At 40.4% G+C, this 25847-nt stretch overlaps 1 protein-coding gene across 1 annotated transcript in view; it reads right to left on the bottom strand.

Moving 5' to 3' along the window:
• Window positions 1-11373: 11373 nt before the first annotated feature.
• The window catches only part of LOC138784150 (uncharacterized), a 183232-nt gene continuing 168758 nt past the window's right edge, over window positions 11374-25847 (bottom strand). Inside the window, exons 11-13 of the mRNA XM_069959664.1 lie at window positions 23693-23764; window positions 13004-13091; window positions 11374-12732 (exon numbers count right to left, since the gene is read on the bottom strand). The gene's annotated coding sequence lies outside the window, so the exon portion shown is untranslated. The remainder of the gene's footprint in view (window positions 12733-13003; window positions 13092-23692; window positions 23765-25847) is intronic.

Below are 25847 nucleotides of genomic sequence, written 5' to 3'. Positions count from 1 at the left end.
ATAACTGCATCATGAAGGCTGCCCGAAATGGACATCATATAATCTGCCACTGATTCTCATCATTACAAAGTGTTAATGCTGATATATAGTTTTAGAATAATTAGTGACTAGTTTATGTAAATCTCTGCTCATCATGAGACAAGTAATCATGTAGATGGTCCTGTAGGGGGTCCTGTAGGCGGTCCTACTTAGGGATTAACAGGTATCTCTATATGCACACACACACATAGCTCAGTCAGGGTGCAGGCTGCCCTTTTGTCTACTTAGACGAGAATTAACAGAGACTTACATAAATGAATGACAAGTTTTAATGGAACTTTTGGCACTCAACTTTATATCAACCTGTTCAGCTTCTCCTAGTAGTTGCAATCCCGCATCCAAACTGGAGACAAGAGTCATGTTGGCTCTGGAAGGAAGTGGCCAACTGGATAATCCTTTAAGAATATGTTAGACAGAATAGGTTTTTTTCCGCAAAGTTCCCCTCTAAAGGATACTTACATATCTAAATAACTACATACATAACACATATAAGTTATTTTAGCAGTGGAGTCTGCGACAGACAACACCCATAACAATTGCTACTGTTAAGTGATTGCATTTTTAAAAAGATGGCGCTACTATAATGGCAATGAGAATTGTTTGATTCTTAACAAAAATAGGAAATATTATTTTGGAAGTCATCATCATTTCTTTAACCCCTAGACGACCCTTGACGTACAGTTACGTCCTGGTAGTCTGTCACCAGATGACTCTTGAATCAAGAGTCATCTGGTGACAGACTACCAGGACGTAACTGTACGTCAAGGGTCGTCTAGGGGTTAAAGAAATTATGACGACTTCCAAAATAATTTTGAAATAATTATAGCTCCCTAGAGTCCCAGGATGTACAGTTACATCAAGGGAGCTATAAAGTGCGCTTCATAGCAGGTGGGGGCCAGCTGCAGTGAGCAACCGGGGCCTTACCATTAATGACAAGCTGCAGCCTGTCATTAACCCCTTAAACGCTGTGATTGTATGTTATATACCATAGCATGCTTAATTTTCCAATGTATTAAACTATAACAATCGTCATCGCGAATGATGTAAATGAAAAGAAGGAAAAAAGTGCCAGGATTACAGATTTTTTTTACATTATCTATAAAAAAAAAATTAATAACAAGTGATCAAAACATCCGATCTACACATATATAGTATTAATACAAATAAGAGATCATGGGGCAAAATATTACACCCCATACAGCCCCGTAGGTGAAAAACTAAAACCATTATAAGCGTCACAATAGGCCCATTTTATTAATAATTTATTACAAAAAAAAGGATTTAATAAAAATATATATTTATATAACATAAGAGAATCTGTGTAAACCTGCATATGGTTGTGTACAGGCTGTCCTATAGAATAATGGTATCATGTCGCGTTTACCGTATAGTACATTATGTAGACACAAGAACCCACCAAAAGTTACCATATTGCATTCTTTTTTACAATTTCACCAATTTATATTTTCATAAATAATATTTTGGGGCATACGTCATACATGTTATTGTACAATGCCATTACAAAGTACAACTATTCCTGTAAAAAACAAGCCCTTACATGGCCCTGTAGATAGAAAACTGAAAGTGCTAGAGCTCTTAGAAGGGGAGGAGGAAAAAAACTAAAACGCAAAAGTAAAAATTGGTGCGGTCCACTGGGTCATTTTGTGCTTGGTCCTCAAAGGGTTATGGGGGAAAAAGCAAGAAATGACATGTGTTACCTAAAAAGAAAGCATCAATGTATGTATGATGGCAAAGAAAACAATGAAAAGTGTTGTCAAATATGACACTAAATCAATAGACACAAGGTCCAGGATGAGTTGCGCTGTGCTGGGACTAGAAAGGCTTTCATACGATTTGATATATTTGTCCTTCTATGGCAGAAACAATTAAGCTTATTATTTATAATGACTGTGTAAAATTTTTGGGTGCTTCTTCTCTCCTGTGTAAATCGTCAATGTGCCAATCATAAAAAAAAAAATCTGACTATTAAAAACACATTTATCAGTCCAGAGTAGTTATATGCAGCTTGTGGCTATTTATATAGATAGCAAAAAGGAAATTGACCACATATTATGTAGATAGATAGTTTCTAATATGCAGTAATACATAAATAGTAATGCAGTAATAAACACACTTTGGATGCACCTAAGTTGACTGGGCCGGCTCCAGGTTTTTGCAGGCCTTCAGGTGACAAAGCCTCAGCAGGCCCCTCATCCATCCACCATGCCCCCATCATCCACACACTATGCACAATCACTTGGGAAACCACTAACATGCACAAACACTCATTATTGACACAGACACTGACTGACTGACACACTCAGACACTGACACGCAGCACTTACAGCTCAGTCTTCCTCTCTGTCGGGCTGCTCTCCACACTGTAAGATTGAGGACATTCGGGTCATGTGATCAGGTCCTTCACCCTTCTCTTTCTGTGCAGGTCCTTCTCTGTCTCCTGTGTCTTCTGATGTTCAGCGCTCACCCTACACTACAGTGAGTGAGCTGAACAGAAGAACACCAGGCCCCTCTCTGGGCTTCTAGAAGCGTTGTGGGCCCCAACACTTGCCCGGGGTAAGCCCTGTGCTGACACCGGCCTTGTATGTGGAGCCCACACTGATTGTATGGGAATGACATATCCACCAGATTCTTAAAGGAAACTTGTCTGTAATTCATGTTTAAAACTGCTGACACTGTTAGATGCTGTTAAAGGGGTAGTGCGGCGTTTAACATTTATTCACTAAATAACACACATTACAAAGTTATACAACTTTGTAATGTGTGTTATTTAAGTGAATGGCCCCCTTCCCCATGTTGCCCCCACCCCAGAAGTGTGGTGTAGTATACTTACTCAATTGCTGTCAACCCCGGCCGCAACAGTTATGCTCAGCCTATCGCGGCTGATGATGTGGCAGAGGGGCATGAGGGGCGGCTGGAGCAGTCCGGCCGGCCTCCCGAAGATGACGTTGTCAACCCAAGATGGTGGCCAGGGTCGACAGCAATTGAGTAAGTATACTGCACCACACTTCCGGGGTGGGGGGAACACGGGGAAGGGGGCCATTCACTTAAATAACACACATTACAAAGTTGTATAACTTTGTAATGTGTGTTATTTAGTTAATAAATGTTAAACGCCGCACTACCCCTTCAAGGCCCTATTACACAGAACGATTATCAGCCATATTTGGCCCATAATAGTCCTGTGTAGTAGAAAACAACGATCACCCAATATGAATGATGTCGGCTGATAGTTGTAGTCGTTTGTCTTTCAACATGGTGACAGACAAACGACTCATATAGCAGTGATCTGCTACCATTGCTCCGTGGAATAGGACTGCTGCTATATGCTATGGGCTGCTCGGACAATCCAGCGATCACCCAGGCAGCCCCCTCGAACATCTTCGTGCCCCCCCCCCCCCCCCCCCCCTGGCTCTCACCTGCTCGCTGCCTCCCCATGTAATAGCGGTGGCAGCGTGCGGGAAACACGGAACAAATGAGCGCTCATTGGCTCCTCAATATCGCCACATGTAATATGTACCTTTTTATATATCTGTGTAGAAAATGCTTTTATTCTCTGACACAAAGAGTCAAGGATTCTTTTCCAAAATTCTGAGTTGCTGCAAGCTGGAATATCTCTTCTCATCCCCCTTCCTGTTTGATTGACACCTGGAAGCTGAGTACCAAGCAGGGGCAGGTATAGGAGGAGGAAGTGAGGAGGTGTTACAGCCTGGTGCACTTCAGGAGCTTGGAAAAACCTCTTTGAGTCTTTTTAACCCCTTCAGGACCAAGCTAATTTTCATTTTTGTGCTTTCATTTTTTCCTATCCATGTTTAAAAGCCCATAACGCTTGCAGTTTTTCACCTACAGACCCACAGGAGCCCTTATTTTTTGCGACTTCAATTCTACTTTGCAATGGCAGACGTAATTTTTCCATAGAGTATGCTATGAAGCCAGAAAAAAATTATGTGTGCAGTAAAATTGAAAAAAAAATTATAATTTTGTTTTCACTTTGGGGGGGTTTGTGTTTGCGCCATTCACCCTATAGTAAAACATACATATTTTATATGTTCCTCAAGTCAGTGTAATTACAATGATATGTAATTTATATAACTGATGGTGCGTTTACACAGAGAGATTTATCTGACAGATTTTGGAAGCCAAAGCCAGGAATGGATTTGGGAAGAGAAGAAATCTCAGTCTTTCCTTTATGACCTGATCCCTGTTTATAATCTGTTCCTGGTTTTGGCTTCAAAAATCTGTCAGATAAATCTCTCTGTGTAAACGCACCATAAAAAACTAAATGTGTTTAAAATCACTCTATTACCATTCTTATAACGCTTTTATCCTTTGGTCTATGGGGCTGTGTGAGGTGTCATTTTTTGTGCCATGATCTGTACTTTTTATCGGTACCTTGCTTGCGTACATTTGCGTACAACTTTTTTTATCACTTTTTATTACAATTTTTCTGGATTTGATGTGACAAAAAATCAGCAATTTTGCACTTTAATAGTACAGGTGATTACGCAACCAGCGATAACAAATTTGTTTATTTCTATTTATAAAATGGCAAAAGGGGGTGATTCAAACTTTCATTAGGGGAGAGGATTTTTTTTATAAAAAAAAACAAAAACCTTTATTTTTATTTTTTATACTTTAACTTTTAGTCCTGGGGGACTTCTATATACACAATACTAATCTCTCATAGAGATGAATGCTGTGTATATAATACAGCACTGATTGACTAGATCAGTGCTGTATTAGGGTATGTGCACACTGCTTAAAAGAGACGGAAACTCAGTCGCGTAATCCATCCCTCTCAGCCCGTGTCATAGACTCCCCCCACTAGACACTAGGGAGTGTTTTCATCTAAAAAAAAAACTGAACTAAAGAACAAATGGACACAATCTGAAGACTATATTAAGAAAATATTACTTTACTGAAAGAGTAGTAGATGCATGAAACAAACTTCCAGCAGATGTGGTAGGTAAATCTACAACAAATTAATGTAAACCTGCCTGGGATAAACCTATATCTATCCTAAGGTTACTATTCCACGGGCCGAGGAGGGCCCGATCAACGATGTAAACGGGCGGCGATCTGCTAGATCGCCGCTCGTTTACTGGGCCTATTCCACGGCCCGATAATCGTTGAGCGAGGGCTGCAGGGACATCGTTACCGATGTCCTTGCAGCCCTTGCAGCATCATACATTACCTGGCTGCAGGGCTTGTTCTCTGCTCCGTTTCCTCCCCGGGTCCCCCGCGCTCTATCTTCTGAATGGCCGGTCAGCTGACAGGCCACACTCAGCCAATCACAGGCCGCGGCGGTCCCGGCTTGTGATTGGCTGAGCGCTCCATCAGCTGACCGGCCATTCAGAAGTTAGAGCGCGCGGGACCCGGGGATGAAGACAGCGCGGAGAAGAAGCCCTGCAGCCAGGTAATGTATGATGCTGCTGCTTCTTCTCAAATCGTTGGTCGCCCGCCGCGCACTGCTATTCAACCGTAGCGATGCGCGGTGGGGGAACGATGATTTTAGGTCTGGCCCTAAATGAACGATCAGCCGATGACACGATCATCGGCTGATCGTTCTCTCTATTTCACCGAACGATAATCGGCCGAATCGGGCCAAATGTGGCCGATCCGGCCGATTATCGTTACTGTGGAATAGGGCCCTAAGATAATAAGAAGGGAAATAAAAGAACAGACCAATAGACCAAGCAGTGTTTTTCTGCTGACAAAGTTCTGTTTCTATAATTTTTTATTTTTTTGTCATGACAGGTGCACTTTAAGATTCTTTTTTCATGGTCCGATTATTGCTAGTGAGAATTACAAGGAATGCTCATTTATTAGAAAATCAGTCTGTTTATCAGGACCGGAGATCAGCTGAAGGCACAGAAAGCTGATTAGCGTTACTTTGTGGTCGTACATGGCCGCATTTAGCACCATGTGAAAGGACCCTTGGAAGCAACTAATAAGGCTGAAGGTGTCCTTTAAATACTGACGCTTTGCACATATTTTCACATGAGCATGTCATTAATTACACAGGTTTTGCTTTTAGTGGAGACACTCAGATTTATAGCTCGGTTTGATTTACTTTTACTCAAATTTCCATTCAAAAGATTTAACCACAGAAGAGATATCAATAACAGCTGCATAAATGGAATACAAGCATTTTATGCGGTTGTGTAATGACATCATTCCAGCAGTTTTTCATTTTTGTAAGTGCTCATTGTGATGTCTTGGTTACCAATACATAACAATCATTTCAGGGTGTCACTTTGCTTTTGTGGCTTCCCATCATTTGCTATATTTTCTTAGCACTTTCCTAAATTGTTGTTGTCATGCAAAGCATTTCTACACATATTTCCTGCTTTGAATAAGGTAAAGCTCTGCACCCCCAATTCATACTCACATGGACTAGGAAACCAATATTTGTGGCAGCTTTTGTGGTATCTTTATGCAAAGAAACAACTGTGCCACTACTGGGTCTCTCTGGCTGTCAATCATCCCTGCAGAGTGTGCTGATAGGCAGAGAGCTAGTCATGGGTGGCTCCCCGCCCAGAAAACTAGTTGCCGCCCCCCTCACGGCTTTGTAAAACCCTTTATACAGGGGAGCTGCATCCTAAATCTGTAGGATACAGCTGGGAGCCATATCAGCACAATCGTTCCCTTTACATGGGGAACATGGTTCTTTGTGTTACTTTACTTTCATACTATGTGGATATTATGTGGATATTTTACATGTACTCAATATATATTTCATAATAGAGGAATTGAATTTCATGACAGAGCATGCTCTACCTGTCAGTAGTATTTTCTAAAAAACATCTACTGCTAATAAACATGACTGCATTGTGTATTATGGCCACACTGTAGGTCCACATGACTTAAAATTTTATGCAAAGCATACTTTACACTGAAGTTGCCTGTGGAAGTGTCATGTGACCAGAACTGTTACTTCTTTGACATGTGGCCACATACAAATACACAACAATTTTAACCCTTGCAGTGATATTGCTCAGTGAAAGGTTAACCCATCTTCACCTGCCTTATTCTTTATAAATGGTAATTTGACAGTGTCCTGAACTCCTCATTCTCTAGCTTGTTTGCATTTGCTTAGCTATCAATCATGTGCTGTATGGTTTCTATGTATGTGTATGCTATAAATGTTTCATCTGCAAATGTTTTACAGTATTCTTTACAACAGAAGACCATGAATGAGACCACGATCAATAAACGTAAGAATTTAAATATTTTAGATAATAGCTTGAATGAAATCTACTTTGTAAAAAGTATTTGTTGGCCTGTAACTGTATGTATGGTTTGGTTTAGCTAGTACTTCTACTTCTTTGAGACCCTAGACACAAATGCACACCTGAACATATGGACTAGTTTGGTCATTGATTTGATAATGTTAGACATTATCTATTAACTTAATTGACCCGTCTTGCCCATGTTAATCTAATCAAAAGCACATGTACAGACTATCCCCAAAATATGGCCTTGTTTACACAGCTTTCCTATGTCCCTTTCCAATCCACACATTGTGCTCTTATGGAACATGGATCAGAAAAGCATTCTAGAAGTGTGAGTCCCATCTCAAGACAAGGCTAGGACCTTAAAGTGTGAGAACATTCATGAAATACACTTATTGTTCCTTTTACACTAGCTGAAAATGCTGCGTTCTGTTTTAACTATGAATCACGTCAGTTCATTATTCCACAAACAAAGCCGTCATGTGGAGTGTGTGCATAATGATATTAACAATCAATCACTCTTTGTTAAATAAGTAGCATAAATATAATGGAGGTCATTTAAGGAGCAGCTTCACTTAGCAAGATATATTGAACTTGCAATAGAGTGTAATCGTTCAACCATAGTATGCTATGTCTATCATGTTTGTTGTTTGTTTCTCTATGAAGAATTTACAGCTTTTGCCTGCAGAGCAATTAATACTAGAGATCAATCCCATCTTCATTATGAAGAAATATTACATCTACAATGACTGTTTTCATATCATCAATGGAACGACAGATTATTTGGATATTTTGCTAAGTGAAATTCTTACATTAAGCTGAATGGACTGCTTCTTCTTTTTTACGCTGACTTAATAACTTGTATAAATTAAAACATTGGATTTTGAAAAAATGTTGCTGAGAAACTGTGCCTCTCTTCATTTCATGGGGTTTTCTGATATAATTTAGCTTTCCATTGAATAGGCCTGATTAGCAATATCATAAAAAGCCTCTGTTTCTGGCAACACAACCTTTTTTCTAATCCTGGACAAACCCTTGAAGGGCAACAGACTGTGATATGGCCCTTTTCTTGTTCCGTTATAGTAAGCTCTTTTATATAGTCTCAGGTGTTTCCAATGGATTGACATAATTTTGAGTAATTCTCCCTAAGCCCTATGAAGAGTACTTGGTATATCTATAATAAAAAAACATGAACTGCATACATATAATACAATCTGCCCATAGTCTTCACAACTAAATATATACAGTGGTATCTAGGTTTAAGGGTATGTTCACACTGAATAAAACAGGCGGAATTCCGCGGCGGAACTTTCCGTTGCAGAATCCCGCCTGTCTCAGTGTGTCACTGCCCGTCTATGGGAGAGCGTGCGCTCTTCCGCTGACGCCGCTCTCCACTCGAAGAAGTGACATGTCACTTTTTTGAGCGGAGAGCGGCGGCTGAGGACGAGCGCGCGGTCTCTTATAAACGGGCTATGAGAAACTGAGACAGAAGAGCAAGAAGAGCTTGCAGTTTTTTCAAAATTGTGACTTGGCTTAAGAGCATTGCTTTAGTTTAAGAGCTCCCTGTCCTGGATGGGAGGGGGAGTGGGGGAGGGGCATGGTCTGCATAGCGGGGTCTACAGCACTGTACTCTGACCCAGGAAGTCTCCATCACCATTGAAATCACAGCAGATTTACTTCAGGCTGGGGCTTACATCAGGGGACAGGACTGTCGAGGTAATCTCGCCCTAGCTGTAACCCCTCTCTCCCTAGACAGAGAGTGCTGCTATACTGTGCCCACATATGCCCTGCTCATTCCTCCCTGCATTCCTCTCTGTCAGCCCTTGTGTTTCCCATCCTCTTCATTTCTGCTATTACACTCAACTATACACACTGCTGCTATAATGTGCCTGCACTCACACTCAGGTTCACACACTGCTGCTATAATGTGCCTGCACTCACACTCAGCCTCTCACACTGCCGTAAAGAAAACTTTCTGTCACTGTCCTCCTGCACATCTCTGTGATTCTCATTTCCTAATTGGTCCATGCTGAACCCATGTCCCTTCTTCATTGCTAGCAATAGCATCTCACATAGGCGGTTTTGGCAAAAACAAGGAACACTTTATTCCAGCATGGCACCAATAGCAACGTTTCAACCTCAACTGTCTTTTTCAAGCATTTCAAGACCGTTGAGGTTGAAATGTTGCTATTGGTGCCATGCTGGAATAAAGTGTTCCTTTTTTTGCCAAAACCGCCTATGTGAGATGCTGTTGCTAGTACTTTGGATCTGAAATTTTTGTCCCATTAGGACACTGGGACAGGTAACTATTGCATCTGATTTTTTTACAATAATAGACTGTGATGACTGGAGGGTCTCAGAGGGGAAGTGCTATAGTAACCTTCATTGCTGTCATGTGACCACACAGACCTGCTCTGCTTCACTATTCTCTATTCTCGCCTGTTGTACAACGCTCGCTGTTTGTAATGCTTTTTTTAAAGTATTTATTGTATAAGACTTATACAATGCGTACTTGAAAGAAGCATTACAAACAGCAAGTGCTGGGATTTTTTGGGATTGCCTGTTCATAACTATGAGCACCGCAACATGGTTCAGTCACTGGAGTGCCAGTTGTAGTATATCTAAGCATTTTGGGGATCTACAGTTCCCTCCTGTATCTTCAAACTGCAGCTGTTTTGCAGGTTTATGCACTTAGGGTCCATTTACACAGAAAGATTATCTGATAGATTATCTGCCAAAGATTTGAAGCCAAAGCCAGGAATGGATTTGAAAAGAGAAATCTCAGGCTTATCTTTATGACCTGAACTTTGTTTATAGTCTGTTCCTGGCTTTGGCTTCAAATCTTTGGCCGATAATCTTTCTGTGTAAATGGACCCTTACTATACATTATACTCCACATGCTGATTGCTATACTGTACAGTAATTTATAATATCACATATTCTGCTGTTTCTAAATGTTTGTTTAATTTGTTTTACATGTTATTGAGAATAAAAAAAATCATTATTTTGGTGTGTGAAATCAATTGTCTGCATATCAGTGATTTCTTATGGGAAAATTTGTTTTGGTTTAAGAGTGATTTGGATTACAAGCACGGAACAAATTATGCTCTTAATCTAAGGCACCACTGTACCATATTTTTCTTTTATAAGGGTATAAACCCACACACCGTATATGCAGCGTATTTACTGCTGCGATACGCAGCAAACTCGCAGCAATCTCGCAGCAGATTAGATCTAAATAACTGAACACAGCATCAAATCTGTACCAACAAATCTGCTGCGTATTTGTTGCATATCTGCTGCATATACGGTGTGTGGGTTTATACCCTAAGACTCAGTTTTTCAGCAAGAAAATATCTTGCTAAAGAGTGCCCTGTGCCCAACTGCTGCATGAGCTGTTCAGTCACTGATAGCTGCACAGTCTTCTCCTCACCTGTGTGAAAACTGCACATGGATCTTTAAGGCCTGTGCAATGTTCATACAGGTGAGGAATAGGAGAAAATGTTCTAGGGGCATTCCTAATGATGAAGAGGGCGGGGGGAGGGATGGAGGGGTGTTGCAATACTATTGCACACACACTCTAGGCCACGCCAATTTGACACAGATTAAAAGTTTTTTTTAGGACAATAACTGCATCACCTGCCGAACGGACCCCAGGACAGATCTTGGATTAAAAGCAGCTATCTGAAGGTACAAGTGGTTTGGGAGGGACAGATTGTGGGTACAGAGTCACTTTAAAGTGTACAAGAACCAATTTAGTTTACAGTTACTTTCCCAGTGATACCAAATGTGTAAAAATGATTTACTTTAAGAGCCCTTTTGTGTGATTTTTACGGACAAAGTAAATATTTTCTATTTCATACACATTTAATAAAAGTATCTGTTTTTCTGCCAACACAAACACATTGCAAAGTAGATCTCAGTAGATGTGTTCGCCAACATATATAAGACTAACACTTTGAATTCATTTGAACCGATATTAGCAAAAACTCATGCTGTTTATTTTCTGAGAGATTAATTTTATTGCTTTCATCTCATCAACCACAGTACAGGAAAGAATATCAAAAGTTTTTAACACCATAGGGTGCCTGTTAATGTAAGAACAAAGTGAATGCTTTCGGATTCAATCGGAGGACACAACATTTTACTAGTTTTTATCTTCAACATCTGATATAACTCACTTCTTTTACTGAAACAGAATAATAACACTTTTACGGAACAAAATTACCATTTTCTTTGTATATACCCGGAAGTGTAAGCCAAAACGTATAATTGGTGTACAAGCTGGACAGGGAAATAAGCCTAGCTGCTGCATTTAGGACTTAGGTTACACTCATACGTCCACTATATATGTCTAGACTGCAGATACATTTAATTTCTATGGTTGCGTTCACATTGCCATAGGTCTGATGAGTCTGTGAAGGGTTGTGATCTCTTTACTATTGACCTATGAATGGGTCAGAGTAATTGTGGACGGCCACAGATGCATATCCATTGGGCTGACTGTAGCCGCGGGCAGCAATACGGACATGTGAACTTGAAGCAACTCACCATGTGAATGTCAGAAAGAGATTAGGAAAAACCTTCTATCAATATCTTCAGTACGAGAAACTCTTCATGTTTTTAACTTATTGACATATGACATTCCATTAAATCACCGATACCTCTATACAGCTGGAGGAAGATTAACTAACTGTTAAGTTTTCTGGTATTCTATACAAAACAAGGGAGTTTGTTTAAGTAAGTTTTAGTTCAGTTTCATAACCCCTTAGAATATAACCACATTTATTCTTGGTTTCTGAGTAACTGCTAACAGACACTATAAAAGCGAGACAATGTAAATGTGGTACCAAAGTCATTATCCATTATAGGCTGTAAAACACAGTAACCATAGAAATATTATAAAGAAAAAGGTATTTTGGTAAAGACATTAATACCTCCCAAGATTTGGTGCCTGGTGAAAACTGCCCAATTAAAACATATGTCACAGTGCATTCCTTCCATGTTACTTGTAACCTAACCTTCTTAAAGAATACTTCAGCTAAAACAATGGAACATTCCTGAATAAATTATTTGAGACTTGGTTCGGAATACTCATGGCAACATATGTTTATTTTGAAGATGTTTATCTAAAAATGTCCTCCTGCTATTGGATTGTGGGTTACGGCAGCTTCTATTAGTATGGTTGCTCAATTATCAGTCTCCTTCCATCAGTTGCTGTTGTGCGTGGAGAGGATATTCTTCGGAGTGAATCAAATTATTTTAATGTTAGCTTAGTTTTTAAATTCTATATTTATGCCTTCCAATAAGGTCAGAGGGCAAATAGTAAGACCTCCAACTCTTTTGACACACCAAGTCAACAAATGCTTTTAGGGTGTCAGCATCTTATACCAGCTTTACGGTGGTCTGTTTGAGATGAAGAGTGCATCTTCTAAGAGACCTTTAAAAGAAAACATAACACTGAGCTTCAGTTGTCATATGAATGACTTGCAGTAAACCTTTTACTTGATTTAGTGATCTTTTGGATTTATGGATGTTTATTGTATTTTCTTGGTGAAATTTTGGGCGAGGCTGCTTGACTAATCATAAATCAACGTACACATTCTGCTCGCCACCATCCTGCTAGATGATGATTTACAACACTACATTTCCTTCAAAATCTAATTTATCTCTGTATTTTGTAGCATCTACAAACATCAATCAGGGTCTACCTTCATCCAGACGCTTAAAGTCAAAGCATGGGCCAGAGTCACACTGTTTTGTAAAAAGTAGGGTCTGTATTATTTATCATGCCACCTCCTGCGGAAAATAGCAAAAAAAAAATCAATAAAATATCAAACAATATACTACTGAGAACAATTAACCCCTTCACAAACAAGCCCGAAATGGCCAGGACAATTTTTTATTTTTGCAATTTAGTTTTTTCCTCCTCGCCTTCTATAGTGCTTTTATTTCTTCATCTACAGGCTTGTAATTTTTAACAAACAAGTGAATACATGGGATTGGGCCCTAAGTATATACAGTACAGTGGGTCAAACTCTGGTATACTATGCCTATGGCGCGATTGAGAGTTAATGGTTTGCTCTCTGAGGCAATTCCCCTTGCCAGGGGCACCAGGAAGGGATGTCCGCTCTTCCCTTTTTTGTGCCATTGGCGAGTATAGTTGCTCTTTGTGGGGGATGTGAAGTGTGTGTGTGGGCTTTTGCCTCATGATCCCCTCCCTGACTTACCTATTATACAAGCACATCATATTCCAGGGGTAATGTAGTTCAAATACTTAGGTATATATAGACCCAAATTTGTGGCCCTTGCAGGGGTGGGGTGGTCGAGACAACTTGGGCCCAGCAGGGCTACTGGTAAAATATGTATCTGAAGGAGTGTTGACTATTGACATCTTAGAGATTGCAGCCCAGACTAGACCGCCAGACATCCCAATACTCCTTTCCATGCTTAATCCCTTCCCGTCAGTAATCCGTAAATATACGTTCCTACCGCACATACCCCATGCAGTAGGAATGTATACACAGTGAAACCTCTATGAGCCGACCACTAAATTTTGCAGAAAAAATTTGGTCTTTTATGAGGGTGGTCTGGTAAAAGAACAATGTACAGAAAATGCAGAATAAGGAGTCTAATTTAAGCAAGACCATGTACAGCGTACATCTATACATAAATAATGGTGAAAGAGCACAGTCATGTATTTTATCATGTGTTTAATATGAACTTTTTTTTTGTACATTCCTACATAAGGGAAGTATTGCCCAGTTCTAAAACTATTCTTGGAACTGAATACAGTATAACATATGTACAGTATCAGCTCTATACACGATTCTAATATATCACTGATACCAGGATCTATACATCATTTTATTACATCACTGGTATCAGCTGAATACACCATTCTATTACATCACTTGTATCAGCTGAATACACCATTTTATTACATCATTGGCATCAGCTGAATACACTATTATATTACATAACTGGTATTAGCCGTGGAGGAGAATTCTCTCTCTGCAGCCCTATAGATGCTGCCGTTGTGCATTTACAGAGTTAACTGTCAGTGCTGGAACATGGCTCCAGTGCTGACAGTTGGGGAGGGGAAACGGCTATCATTTAAACCCACCATTGGGACCCACCAAGGGTGACAATGGCAAAGCTTTTCTGTACCTGTGCCCTCCAGAGGACGCTAATTACCAGAGAAGGACGGTCAGTCGGACACAAAAAAAAATTGCTCTGAAAGGGAGGTGGTCTTCTCAAAGAAGTGGTCTGCCCGGGAGATTTCACTGTATACGCTCCTGACTTCAGGGGCTTACTAATGTGTGTGCTCTATTGTTACTCACAGTCGATAATATTACAGATGATAGAATGAAGGCACCAGTGGCTGTGTGTTGTCTAACATTGTTACATATATTTTAAAATAAACATACAACATACAGAAGTGTACTTTTCTACTCTAGACAATTGCAAGGTACCAAATAAATCTAGCATTCTTACCTCCACAATGACTGATACAGATTCAAAAAATAAAGGCCCTATTCCACGGCCCGACTCTGGAGGAGCAAACGAGCGCTGTCAGTGCTCGTTTGCTCCTCATTCCCCACTCACTGCCACTATTCCATGCAGCAGCAGCGAGCGGGTGAGTACAGGGGGGGCTGTGGGGAGATGCGGGGGAGCTGCCCGGGTGATCGCTAGATCGTCCGGGCAGCCGATACCATTCAGCAGTGGTCTGCTGCCGCCACTCCTATTCCAAGGAGTGTCGGCAGCAGATCGTTGCTGTATGAGTCGTTTGTCTTTCAACATGTTTGAAAGACAAACGACGCAACGATCAGCCGACATGAACGATGTCGGCTGATCGTTGCCTTCTACTCTACGGAACGATTATCGTCCGTAACAGCCGATATCTGCCGAATATGGCCGATAATCATTCCGTGGAATAGGGCCTTAAGACGTGTCTGCGTAAATAACACCCCTAAAAAATCAATCACATTGGTCACAAATAATGTAAAGCTTTCAAAATAATTAACAATCAAATAATGCCTTACCCGAGGCATTAAATGAATCCTATGTACCAACAACAACAACAACAAATTGATTAGGACACAATCTTCCTTGACTGCCAGGCATCATGAACAAGCTATGTAGTGTGAACCCCAAAACAAGGAGGAAGTGAATCTGCAGGGGCGGACTTAAATAGAACTCTACTGAGGAAATGAGATCAAAAGCGGGTGTCAGATTTCCTATGCTATCCACCCACTAATTCTTGCAAAAAAAGCCACTCCCGGAAGCCCACAAAAACGCCAAAAAAAAACAAACATTATTCACACATAAAAGGAAAAGACACCAGAAACACCCCCCCCCCCCCCCCCCCCCCCCCCAAGAATAGCAAACACGTGAGAAAAAAACACCACACTCTTCATCAGCACTTTTGTGGGGTTTATTTGGAGGTAAGAAAAACAACACAAAAAAACTGTGTCAGGGGGCACTCTCCTAATCCTTCAGTATTAAATGTATCCTTTAATGTACAGCAGCAATAATAAAAATGAATACATTGAATGACTGAAATAAGAAATTCACTAATTGAAAACATGTCATTGTGTTATTGACCAAAATCATAGCTGGCTTTTAATATAATAAAAGAGAGATAATATTTGAGTTAGTATGGTTTAATAGGCGTATGCACTGCTGCTCTTCACACCAGGTGCAGAGAGGACAAATACAGATGCTTACATACAAGAGGGCCTACTGAGAAGAACAAATGTGTACATTTTTATATCAATACCAATCATGTAAATGTAACTCATACGGTTCTATTTTCTGTCTCTGACATGAAGCAGTAATTGCCAGTCAACAAAAGAAGCAGCATCTGTCACACAGAAACATGGTACAATATAGCCCTTATTTCCTTGTTTAGGATAATAAAGCTGGCTGTCTTCAATGTACTGGTAAGTGGTATTCACACGTGCCAGTGCATCTGGCCGGCTGGTTCATTACCTACCAGTCTTTTTTGAATATGGACATGAACTGTGCAACAGGTTTGAAAGGAAGGTTTAATAACTTGGAAATTTTGTCTTTAGGGCTATTACTTAAATTTCTTTAATATACCATTTATAATGTATAAAATGTACAAGAATTTATAACAAAGTCCTGCAGTATATTACAACTGTAATATGTATTTGATGGTATTCAGAAATGTCTTCAGGCACACATATATGCAAATATTATAGTAGATACATATACATTTTCATGTTCTGCAGCAAGACAGTTTTCTTTGAAAAGTTTCTCTGTGAGTATGTATAGTATGTATAGGCTAATAATACTTTATTCCAATGATAAAATAAATGCAACAGATGCAGTCAAAAATATAATGGGAGAAATTTTAATTTTTATGTTGTGTGAACATAGCCTTAAACAGCTTAGCATGGCGCTAATAAAAGAAAAAGGCAAAGATACTAAAACAACTTTATCCCTCTTTACCCTTTGCTTTTACCACAGGGAGAATTACATCTTATTGTGCCCCATTTACCTCTTCCCATTCCTCGAAACGCTGTGTCACAGGTTCCAGGATTCCACCAGAACTAATTTCCCCCCAAGTTCTGATGTCGTCATGACTTGGGGAAATATGTCCGATCCAGCTGATGGACTGCCTGCTTAGGTAATCAGTGACTGCAGTGGTGTTCCACCCTAGTAACTGATTGGCTGAGCAGGCTATCCATTAATTGTGTCATCACGTTGCTGAAGCAGGGGATTCCCGAGCCCGGCAGGGTCCTGAAGTGATGAGACAATGCTACAGAGGCACAGGGAGAGGTAAGTAGGGCTTGTTTATTATGTTCCTCCATGCCTACTTGAAATTTTTCATTTACTTTGGACTTCTTCTTTAACTTTATTAAAAATGTCACTATAGATTGGTATCTTGGAAAAATAGAAACCAAATTGTAAGGATAGAATTATAATAAACCTTAAGTGAATTTTGCAATACAATACATCAATTAGTGTTTAAGCCTAACATTTTCTTAACTTCTACCAATGATTCATGGATTTGTATTGCCAAGTTTGTATCATAAGCATCAGATTTATCAGGTACATAGCTGTACTCTCTGATTTTTCCATCTACAGGGCCATATGAGGGTTTATGCCCAGGCATGATGAGAATTGTAGTTTTGCAACAGCTGGAGGGCTGAAGGTTCCCCACCCCTGTTTTAAAGAGCCAATTGTACTTTGTTGTAAAACTATTCCTTTTACCCTTACATATACTGTGAAAACTGTAAAAAAGTTATTTGTAGGGTGAAAATAAAAAGGAAAAACACAAGTGAGCAAATTTGGAGGGGGTGTTTCTTTTTTACAACCATGTCTTCACTTTTTACACAAAGTCAGTTGAAATGACAGTGATCATTTAAGGTCTATACTAGGGATGAGCAAACCGTCTGACTTTTGGTCCAACGGCATCCTGGTTCAATTACTATGCCTGCGATCCCGGGAGCGTAGTTGCGCTCCCAGGAATCTGCAGGCAGGATCTTCCAGGGAATTCAAGATACATTCCCTGGATTTCCAGGGAACATATCTTGAATTCCCTGGAAGATCCCGGCCACAGATTCCCGGGAGCGCAACTATGCACCCGGGATCGCAGGCATCGCACTGGAGTGATTGGCTTTCGGACCTAAAGTCTGAAAGTTCCGCTCATCTCTAGTCTATACATTATATACCTTTGCAAAAGATGCATCTAAAAAGAACACACAAGCAATTGTGCAAATTGTAATGTTTAAAAATGTTCTACTATTTTGTGTCTGCTCCTATACAGGCATATGTGTCTCCATTGGAACAAACAAAGAATACCCTATTTAGACTGATACTGAATCTCTTTTTTCTCCAAAATATAGAAAAATGTATTTGTTATATTGTTCAAAGACCCCTATTTATATTAGGTAACTGGAGGGTACTAAACTTAGATAAAGCTTTACTGTCACAATGATTTATTGCTTCTTTATTTAAAGGGGTTATCCAGCGCTACAAAAACATGGCCACTTTTCCCCCTCTATTGTCTCCAGATTGAATGGGGTTTTAAACTCAGTTACATTGAAGTAAATGGAGCTTAATTGCAGACCACACCTGAACTGGAGACCATAGAGGGAGAAACAGTGGCCATGTTTTTGTAGTGCTGGATAACCCCTTTAAGTATTTTGAAAAAAGAGCAAATAAATGACTACTGTAATGTGAGATGTTACTATTTTACATACTTAGTACATAGACAATATATATATTTTTTCATTTAGGGACTTATAATCCTCAGATTACCTTTCACAAAGCACATATAAACTACAATATATGTAAGACTTGTATGTCATAGAAAAGCACACAGGAGAAAGTATTGTATGTTCTTAATGTGTAAACCAGATATAATTATCATATTATGAATTGCTTTTCTCTGAGTAATGTTTGTTACTTGAGTTAAAAAAAACTTCCAGAGCCAAATGTATGATCTCATGTTCTCAGAATTATATGCTTTCGACATTGTCAATTAATTTAGTTCTGTAAGTACCTGATAATGATTACTAAGCCAAAGTGAGGGGCACAGATAATGATTACTAAGCCGAAAGGAGAAGTGAGGGGCACAGAAAGAAAGAATAGCTACAAGTACATAAACATGTTTCAGAAAATATCTTAATTGTTATTGGTGAATTTTGACTGTAAATCTTATGAGGCTAACAATCTGTGCAAAAACCTAGTATTGAATACAATTCTACTGATTTGTGAAAATGGAATTGCTCAGGATAACTTTATCAACTTATACAATACCTGGTAGAGGCTGTAATTCCAGCATCTAACCTGCTGATACTGTAGCCCCCTTTATCTCTCAGGATGCTGAGGAGGAAGGTATGTGTCTTACCTTCCTCCTCAGGGCCAGTCCTGCGCTGTTAGTTGGCATAATCTTTGGGACTAGGGATGGTCCGAACCGAGTTCAGTTCGGGTTCGTACGAACCCGAACTCTCTGCAATGATTCCCGTTGTCTGCCCTCTCCGTGGAGAGGGTGGATACAGCGGGAGGACCGCCTGGAAAACTGGGATACAGCCATAGCCATAGGCTGTATCCCAGTTTTCCAGGCGGTCCTCCCGCTGTATCCACCCGCTGCACGGAGCGGGCAGACAGCGGGAATCTGATGCCGAGCATTCGGGTTCATACGAACCCGAACCTCAGCAGTTTCGGACCATCCCTATTTGGGACCACTGTTAGGAGCCTTGCCCACCCCCCCCCACCCACAGCATCATCCGGCCCGCCCGCTCCCGGCCAAAGATTACACCAACTAACAGCGCAGGACCGGCGCTGAGGAGGAGGGTAAGACAGGAGCTATAGAGGGCTATCAGCAGGTTAGATTTGTCTTAGGCTAGGATCACCCTGCGTTTTCAGCATCCGTTTAACGGATCCGTATTTTTTAACGATCAAAAAAGTAGTGTCAACAGTACTTTATTGTGCGTCAAAAAAAAACACATCCTTTTTTTTTATAATGGAAGTCAATGGAAAAACAGATCAAAAACGGATGCACACAAATGCATCCGTTTTTTGCAAACTGTTTTTTGAGAACCTATCTCCTAATGTTGAAGAGATTGCCCAGGCAAACTCCACTGGATAGAGAACAAGTAAGAGATCTCAGGAGGTCCTGACGATACTTGTTGCCAATCTCCGTATAGGCCCTGGCTCCTTTGCTATGAACACAGCCACTGTTCTGTACTCGTACTCCTGTTTTTATCCCGGATTAGAAAAACATAGTTGCTTTCTTCCAAAAACAAAACCACACTTATTCTCAGGTTGTTTGTAGTATTGACTGGATTCAGTTCAATGGAACTGTGCTGCAAAACACAAAGATAGAGGATAAGAGTGGTGGTGTTGTCTTTAACCCCTTCCGCCAATATGACGTCCAGGGACGTCATGAAAAGCAGTGCCAGAATGCATCATGACGTCCCTGGACGTCATGCCTTCTTTGCCTCCCCCCACTGTCCCTATCTGAGATCGGGCAGCGGGAGGAGGCTTTGTAACACAGTCTCCTGCCGCTGCCACTGCCCGGAGGGGAGCCGTGCTCCCCCCGGGCAGTTAACCCCATAGACGCCGCGGTCGTTGCGACCGCTACGTCTATGGGGAGATATGATGCATCCGGCTACTTAAATTGCCTCCTCCTGCCGCCACTGCTGACGTCCTCCCCCCGACACAAAAATATTAATTAATCAATTAAAAATTAATTAAATAAATACATAAATAATTAAAAAATAAATAAATAAATATACACATTCACCATCCCCCCTTTATAAATGATCCCCTATAAATAAGATACACATATTTGGTATCACCGCGTCCGTAATGACCCCGTCTATTAACCTGTTACATTAATTATACCACCTGATGAACGCAATTAAAAAAATAAATAAAAAAAACTAACCAAAATGAAAATTTTTTGTTAATCCCGCCCCCTAAAAAATATAGATAAAAGCTATCAAAACATCACATGTATCCAAAAGGTGTACCAATAAAAACGTCAGCTTATGCCGCAAAAAAAAAAAATCCTTAAAATAACTCGATTGGCGAAAAAATACAAATATTACTGCTCTTACAATATGCAAGACACACTATGTATAGTATAAATGCCATAAACTATAACAAAAGCTATATAAAATGGATATCACTGTAATCGTACCGCCCTGTTGAATAACAATGACATGTCATATGTAACGTATAGTAAACGGCGTACAAAAAAATGGTGAAAAACAGCTGCTAAATTGTGTTTTTTATTCGTACCACCTTATAAAAAATTAATTAAATATTGATCAGGGTGTCACATGTTTCCCTTAGAATGGTACCAATGGAAACGTCAACCCGTCTTACACAAATATTTTGGCACCCCAAAGCCCTGTGACATGGTATAATGGCTAAAAAAAACCTGAAGTAAAAAAAGGCCCTAAAATTCACCAGGTCGCTGTCATGTCTGTGGCTTGTGGTTGAGTCAGGTGACGCATTGCGGCCACATATGGGGGATTTCTAGAAACACTGGAATATGGGGAATAAATATTGAGTTTCATTTCTCAGTTAGTATTTGCTGTGTTAGAGGAAAAAAATGGATTAAAATGGAATATCTGCCAAAAAAAATGAAAATTTTAAATTTTCCATCCAACTTGCTTAAATTTCTGTGAAACACCTAAAGGGTTAATAAACTTACGGAATGCTACTTTGAATACTTTGAGGGGTGTAGTTTTTACAGTGGAGGGATTTATGGGGGTAACTAACATACAGGCCCCACAAATCCACTTCAGAACTGGTGCCTACAAAAATCTGAATTTGAAATTTTCGTGAAAATGTGAAAAATTGCTGCAAAATTTCGAAGCCTTCTAACATCCTAACAGGTAAAGGGATGTTCACTAAATGACGTCACCATAAAGTAGACATGTAGTAGATGTTGCAGTAATAATTCGGTCATGTGGCATGAGAATTTTGAATATAAAGGATTGTAAATTTATCTAATTTTTGCACAAATGTTGTGTTGTGTACAAAAAACTACTGAGTGTATCAACCAAAGTATACCACAAACATCAAGAGGAATATGTCACGAAAAAACTATCTCAGAATAACTGCGATAATTAAAAGCATTGCAGAGTTATCACTACATAAAGAGAGACAGGTCAGATTTAAAAAATAGGCCCTGGTCATTAAGGCCAAAACAGGCTGCGGAGGCAAGGGGTTAAAGGGTACCTAAACTTTAAAAAAAAAATAATATTATTTTGATTAGTGGGGGTCCAGGAGTTGAGACACCTTCACTGATCACTAAAACAAAGGTGGTGTACGGATATAGGCTATGTTCACACGATGTATCTTTCCGGCCGTAGTGTGAACCGCGAATATACACACGTAGTTTTGAGGTTGATGCGTTCGCTTGAAAGTATACGATATATGGCCGCACAATGCACACTACGTATGAGATTAAGGCCGGATCGTATACGGCGCCGTGAAAAATGAACAAGACCATTGTTTGAGGACGGAGTACTTATTTCAGCCAAATTGAACGTGATTTTTAGATCCAAAAGGTTCTGTGTGGTTTACTGGGCTGGGTGAAGATTTCCAAGTAAATGACCTGTTTCAGATCGCTTCGAAACAAGCTAGGGAAGCAGACTCCCCTCCTCCTAACATCAGACTCCCCTCCTCCTAACAACAGACTCCCCTCCTCCTAACATCAGACTCCCCTCCTCCTAACATCAGACTCCTCTCCTCCTAACATCAGACTCCCCTCCTCCTAACATCAGACTCCCCTCCTCCTAACATCAGACTCCCCTCCTCCTAACAACAGACTCCCCTCCTCCTAACAACAGACTCCCCTCCTCCTACCAACAGACTCCCCTCCTCCTACCAACAGACTCCCCTCCTCCTAACAACAGACTCCCCTCCTCCTACCAACAGACTCCCCTCCTCCTAACAACAGACTCCCCTCCTCCTACCAACAGACTCCCCTCCTCCTACCAACAGACTGCCCTCCTCCAACCTAGATGAGCATGTGACCATGCCCCTGCCCCTGCCCCCAAGTGTCCTCCATAAACATATACAGGCTCAGTGTTGGACACGGGGGGGGGGGGGGTGGCATAATAAACTTGGGATTGTGACATGTTATAATTATAGAAAAAAGAGTTACACCCAATCGTCTTTATTTTATTTATTTTTTTAATCTTCTGTTGTGGTTTTCATTACAGGTACAGACAAGATGGTCTGAAAATGTCAGTCTGGAAATAGAGTCTGGGACTCCAATTCAGTAATTGTCTATACATAGAAAAGTTTTAAACTTTTCAGTAGATCAAACTTGCCAAAAATTCCAGGGGTGTAATGGCAGCTTAACCAGGAGATCACCATAAAAGTACAGTTGTCTCTTGCTTCAGCTAATATCAGGCTCATAAACATGTCTTAGTCCTATAGTGCCATACAGGACATACATTGCTCCATATTAAGAACAAAATGACCTAACATTATTAGTATAGTGGCAACTAGTTAGTCTACATTCCTAGCAAACTAGGACTAGTCACATCTGTATACTGAACTTTGCGATATGGTAGAGGAGAATCATGCTGCTGCACCTTTCCTATTAGACAGGATTTTTTAGGTGTAGTCTAGCTAATTTAATTTAAAGATTTACTTCAATAAACCAAAAGCATCACACACAATAAAAGTGCTCTGATTTGCCAAGTCAGCACCCTGAACTCTGTCAAGTTCCTCAAACCATTGCTGAATAATTTTAGCGGCGTACTATAAAAGGCCACTTCCATTAGAGAATACTCTTAGCATGAAGGGATGTACTTGGTAAGGTAAGTAGGTGTGACTGTAACAACCCCATAAATGCCAGAATTTCCCTGCCCAAAGCCTCTCACTGACCAGCTTACCTTCGTCTCATGTGCATCCTGGTACCATTTCTCCCCCAGTAAATGGCACATACACTTCTAGTCATTTGTAAGCTGTAAAAGAAAACATGATTAATGAAATGTGGCTAGCTTCTTTCATTGCTTATTGGCTGATTTCTGATGCTCCCATTGTAAGAGCTTTTGGTGATGAATTTGGTGATCCAAATGGATGCAGCCCTATGGCTGCCAGGAAAACATAGATATAGCCTGTGGCTATGTTCACACAACGTCAAAAATGGAGAAAAAACTGCCGATTTCGCTATTTAAAAAAACGTCCGTTTTTGCAGCAATTTAACGGACTTCAATGCAATTGCATTGAAGTCAATGGGAAGACAGACGTCCTATGTACACAATGCATTGAAAAACTGATGTTTTTGCAGCGGACATCAAAATAATGAACATTATGTTCAGACGTTTTTTGCAAATAGCGGACGTTTTTTATTACAGTAGTTGTTCATACACAGTTCTTCACAGTTTCTCCGTTTTTACTATTAAATTCAATGGATTTTTCAATTAAGCCACAACCAAAGGCCAATTAGTAACCCCAAACAAAAATAATGTGCACTAAGGGAATGCCAGGCTTCGAAAAACGTCCGTTATTTTAGACTCAAAATAACGGACGTAATTTTAAACGGAGCTGAAAAAAACGTGTGAACATTAAAGTATTAAAGTTTCCAGGACTCCCTAGGGCGGCATTTAACTTTTCTAGATGCCAGGAGTCAAATGCCCAGCATTCGGGTTTGAAGAATGTTGCTAAAGTTGAACAGTTTCGCAAGTCCACTCAATATAGTGACAAACAGTGGTCAACATACACAATGACTGGTATGTGGCTGTGTATTTTGATGCCTTTCTATTATAGCCAGCACTGAGGCTTTTAGCAATTTGTGCTAAATCAGCTCTTCTGTTCAAGTGAGCTAGCCTTAGCACTGCATGCGTATAAAAGAGCTTGGGCCCCTGTAATCCTGTCACCAACTCAAGGATTGTCCTTACTTGGACCACTTTCGGTAGGAACTTACCACTGTTTTGAACTTACCATGTTTTTGAGATGTTTTGATACAGTTGTCTAGCCATCTCAATTTGTCCCTAGTCAGTTGGATCCATATAGTTGGTAAGATCCTTTACTTGCACATCTTCAAGAATGCTGCCTAATATATGTCTTTGCTTATCAGGTGCTATTCTGACAATTTTATCTAAGTTTTATCTTTCTATCTATCTATTAATCTATCACTCCAAAATACACAAAGTGGTGCCAAACCGTGTACCTCTAAGCAACCACCGGGGTTTGACAATTGAAAAAATACACTCTGTGGTGTGTTAGGTGGAACTTTCAAGGGCAGGTGTTCAAGTCACACTGGAGTGGTATATGCCCTCTTTGGGTCCCAAACACACACCCATTAAAGGTTAAGGTAGTCCCTGATGTCCTTGTAGTGTGGAGGGGCAGCATAGAGGAATCATAGAGTCCTAGTACGCAAGGTGGAAAAAAATACTGTGGCTTTAGAGTTGGCTGGCAATATCCCTTTAACACCTGGGGCACTTGACTCACTGCTATTAGCAGGTATACTGAGTTTAGGAAGAATCTGGAGAATTAGCAAAGTCTCTTAAAGGAGATTACTTGATAAGTTTAAGACTTGTCTTGAGAGTTAGGAAGGCTACCGTGAGGTGGAAGCCTATCTATATAGTACTGTGCTCAGCTGGAGGGCTCTAACCGCTTTGGAGTTGTGGCGATATACTTGAAAAAATAACCTATACTCCCAGCTCCCGAGGGCACACAGCAACGCAATCCAGGAATATAGCCCCCACTTAAGGGTGAGGTAGCTATTGGGGTTGCCCTTTAGGTCCTAGAAAGTTGCAGCAAAGTTTGCTTTAGTTGCTCTTTCAAAACTGCTGATTAGAGTAATCTCCTGGTGAGCATTTCATGGCTTTTGAAGGGAGGGGGTTTAGGATAGCCCCTCAGACATTGGTAGCCTCACTAGAGGTTTACTAGCCAGACATGGCTGGCATGCAGGAACACTTGGGAATAAGATCAGCATATAATTGTGGCACCCAGCAGGTTGGTCTCTATAAGCTTTTAGGGACAACTTGCTACTTGAAACTTGAAGATCTATCCAACTAATGCAACCTATATACTTGGTTGCCA

This window comes from Dendropsophus ebraccatus, chromosome 2 (genome assembly GCF_027789765.1).
Source record: "Dendropsophus ebraccatus isolate aDenEbr1 chromosome 2, aDenEbr1.pat, whole genome shotgun sequence".
NCBI lineage: Eukaryota > Metazoa > Chordata > Amphibia > Anura > Hylidae > Dendropsophus > Dendropsophus ebraccatus.
The sequence above is the reverse complement of the archived record's forward strand: the minus strand, read 5'-3'. Positions and strand labels throughout refer to the sequence as shown.